Below are 4,433 nucleotides of genomic sequence, written 5' to 3'. Positions count from 1 at the left end.
GAATCCCGTTGCCGATGCCCTGTCAAGAAACACGTTGGCTGCCGTTCAACTGGGATTGGATTACAACGCCCTGGCTGAAGCCCAACGACAGGATCCAGAGTATCAAGCTTATAGGACATCCTGCACGTCCCTCTGTTGGGAAGATTTTCCCCTCGAAGACTCCAACACCACCCTCCTCTGTGACGTCAGTACTGGTAGACTGCGACCTTGGATTCCTGCTGCCATGCGCCGACAGGTGTTTGATTTCATTCACGGCCTTTCACATCCCTCGTGGCGTTCTACTGCACAGCTGCTGAAGGCAAAGTTCATTTGGCACGGCAATTCTAAGGATGCTAAGGATTGGGTCCGCGCCTGTACTTCTTGATAAATTTCCAAAGTACATCGATACACGGATTCAGGAGTGGGCACCTTTCCTCAACCTCAGCGTCGTTTTGCACACATTCACGTCGACGTTTTAGGCCCCCTACCCACATCACAAAGACATCGTTACCTGTTTACCGTCATCGACCGCTCCACTCGTTGGCCTGAAGCCATTCACATGGAAACTGCAATGTCCGCCTCATGTACATCTGCCTTACTCTCTGGATGGATTTCAAGATTGGGTATCCCTGAGCATATTACTTCTGACAGGGGAACCACTTTCACCTCTCAATTGTGGACGTCATTAGCGAATCTCCTGGGCATCACCCTACATCAGACAACTGCCTACAACCCCGCTGCCAATGGAATGGTTGAACGTTTTCATCGCACCCTCAAAGCAGCTTTGATGTCCCGCTGAAAGGATTGCAACTGGTTTACTCAGCTTCCCTGGGTCCTCCTGGGACTAAGGACCACTCCTAAAGACGCCCTCGACGTCTCGGCAGCTGAAATGGTGTATGGCGACCCGTTGGTCGTCCCTGCCGAATTTTTTCCTTCTACAACCTCCTCCGACAATCTCCAGCTCATACGTCACGTCGTGGGAAAATCTACTCCATGCCGCCAGACTTACAAGCCCCCAGCGAAGCATCACATACCAACGGACTTGCACTCTGCAACGCACGTCTTCGTGCGCAACGACACTAGCAAGCCACCACTAACGCCCCCTTACATGGGCCCTTTCCTTGTGATCCGACGCAGTCCGAAAGCATTCCTACTAAACATTCGGGGCAAAGAAGACTGGGTCTCCATTGATCGTCTAAAACCTGCTTATCTTCTACCAGATCACCCGCCTACAGTTCGCCTCTCCAGATCAGGGCGCCCTATTTAACATATACAGTATATCATTTTTAGGGGGGGGAGCCATGTACCAACCGTGTGTCACACAATTGTACATAATTCCTTTTGCATATATTATGCTTGTATCTTCACTCTTCCCTCGCAATAAACGAACATGAAAATTGATGTCTGCTGTTTCCTCTGTAACATTGTCTGTCTTGTTAACTTATGTCCTGTTGCCTTGAGGTTTTGTATATAAAGGAGTGTGTTCTATAACAATATAACTCAGTTGATTGCATCCTGCCTGATGGTCCAGCACTTTGCTGCAGTAGAGGGGCTTGAGTGTCCCAATGATGGGCAGGGCAATGGCGGTGGGGTAGTTTATCCAACCTGGCAGGCTCAACCATACCGCTAAGGCCAGTTCTGAGAGACCAGACCAAGACTGGACCCCTATAGGCCTTCTCCTTTATTTTAAGATAAGCAAAGGCTAGGAGAAGGAAAACTCCAAAATCAAACCAAAAAAGACCCCAACGGCGGAGCTTCCCAGCCCCGGCGGAAGAGGGCAATGCCTGTCGGGCAGGCAACAAGGCAGGCCTTGACATAACAAGAACCCGGCAGCCCGATGCAACCAACATTGCAGAAGCCGCCTGTCTCATATGTCTTGAGCCGCAGTGAAAATGATGTGGGCCAAGTGTGTGTGCGTGGCCGTTGCAAAGCCACGACCACCCAAAACAATATACCCAGCTACTGGCATTCTGTCGTTTCCTCCACCCTCCTTCATCTCTTTCTCACCATCATCATCACCACCAGCAAGTCCTGAGGCGACAGCACCGTGGGTGAAGGGGGCAGGCCTGGATAGCTGGAAGCCCTTAGCCCACGACTGCACTCAGGCAGCGAGTCTAAGATTCAGTCGCTCTCTGGTGACGGTGCCGTGACACCAGAGTTCGGCAGCTGGACCCGTGACTGGGCTGGCCTATTGAGGACACCGCAGCCCACCCCACATGGGGAGGCTCCGAGAAAAGGTGGGGTAAACATTGGACACGGCAAACCCGTCTGGTCAGCTCACCGCGGCTGGCGGACATCCCACTAATGCGGTCGAAATAACAAGAAAAAAATATTAACCTTAGGTGCGTGGAACATCCGCACCCTCCGAGACGTGACGAACACCAACCGCCCGGAACGACGTACAGCCCTCGTCTGCAATGAGCTAGCCCGCTTCAATGTTGATGTGGCGGCTCTTAGCGAGACCAGACTACCCGAAGAGGGCAACATCAGGGAAGCTGGAACAGGCTACACCATCTTCTGGAAAGGCAAGGCCCTAGAGGAGCCTCGCATCCATGGTGTCGGCTTCGCCATCCGTTCCCAGCTAGTGCAGCAGCACAACCTAGCTCCCAAGGCCATCAGTGATCGCCTGATGACTGTCCGCATCCCCATCACGCGGGACAGACATCTCACCCTGATCTCTGTCTATGCCCCAACTATGACCTCAACTGATGATAACAAAGCTGCCTTCTACACCCAGCTCGACCGTACCATCCAGGCAGTGCCCGCCAATGACAAGCTCGTTGTGCTTGGCGACTTTAATGCCCGAGTAGGCAAAGACCATCGCCTGTGGGAGGGAATTATCGGCCGCCATGCCATTGGAAATTGCAACGCCATTGGCCAACTCCTACTGGGTCTGTGTGCAGAACACCAACTTGTGGTAACCAACACCATCTTCCAGTTACCAAAGCGACAAAAGACCACATGGAGACACCCACGGTCTAAACACTGGCACACCCTGGACTACGTCCTGACCAGAGCCAGAGATCGAGGAGATGTGCGCATCACCCGATCCATGCCCGGAGCGGACGACTGCTGGACGGACCACAGACTCCTCATCTCCTGACTCTCCGTGACGACCCTACGACCACCCAGAAGGGCACCTGACAGCGTACCACACCAACGCTTTGATTGTAGTAAGCTCCGCAACCCACAGGTAGCACAAAACTACAAGGAGTGCTTCCGAACAATATCTCGCAGACCCTGTGGGTCAGGCCACTGTTGAGCACCACTGGACCACCCTCAGAAACGCCATGGCCCGTGCCGCGGAGGAAACACTAGGCTACACCACCAAGAAACGGCAGGATTGGTTTGATGAGAATGATGCTACCATCTCTCTTCTCACTGAAACCAAACGACAAGCACGCCTGACTTTGGAAAACCAACCAACAGCAGCTAACAAATGTGCTCACAAGGTGGCTGAAGCTGGTTGCCAGAGAGGTATCCGTGAAGCCCAGAACATCTGGTGGCAAAGAAAAGCAGCAGAAATACAGTTTCGCTGACCAACGTGACTTGCGCAGATTCTATGCAGCAACAAAGGAAATATTCGGTCCCACACGGTCATCAGTGGGCAGCCTGAAGGATGCGGATGGGGCCACGACCATTACCGACAGCGAGGGCATCCTGGCCAGGTGGAGGTCTCACTTTGAGAACCTCCTCAATGACCAAGCAGACACCCCAGACGATCTCCTGCGAATGACCCCGCAGCATCCCGTCCGTCACTGGATGGCACTACCACCCTCCATCCATGACTTCAACAAGGCCCTGCAGCGCATGAAGCCCGGAAAAGCCCCAGGGCCAGACAACATCCCGTTGGAGCTCCTCACTCACGGTGGCCCCGGCTTGAGGAACCGTTTGATGCTCCTTATACTGAAAATATGAGAGACCAAGACCCCCCCCCCCAGTAACTTCTGCGATGCAAACATCACTACCATCTTCAAGAAGGGAGACAGGGAGAACTATAACAACTACCGGGGAATATCACTACTAAGTATCGCGAGTAAGATTTTCGCTCGGATTCTCCTTGACCGCCTCCTTATTCTCGCAGAAGACTTCCTGCCAGAGTCCCAGTGCGGCTTTCGACCTTCCCGCGGGACCATAGACATGATCTTCTGTGCGCGACAACTACAAGAGAAGAGCCTCGAACAACAACAGCCCATAATGTTCATCTTCTGGGATTTGAAAAAGGCCTTCAACAAAGTACCTTGACCTGCCATGTGGGCTGTCCTCAAAAGATATGGCTGCCCACCCGATTTTGTCAAGCTGGTGCGTGCCCTCCATGACGGAATGGTTGGGAGAGTCTGCCACCAGAACTCTCTTTCAGACCCATTCCCCATCAACGGCGGCCTGAAGCAGGGCTGTGTTCTGGCCTCGACGTGTTTCTCGCTATACACCGCAGCAATGCTCAACGAGATTCC

Source organism: Palaemon carinicauda, chromosome 29, assembly GCF_036898095.1.
Source record: "Palaemon carinicauda isolate YSFRI2023 chromosome 29, ASM3689809v2, whole genome shotgun sequence".
NCBI classification, from domain to species: Eukaryota; Metazoa; Arthropoda; class Malacostraca; order Decapoda; family Palaemonidae; genus Palaemon; species Palaemon carinicauda.
This window is presented reverse-complemented; position numbering follows the sequence as displayed.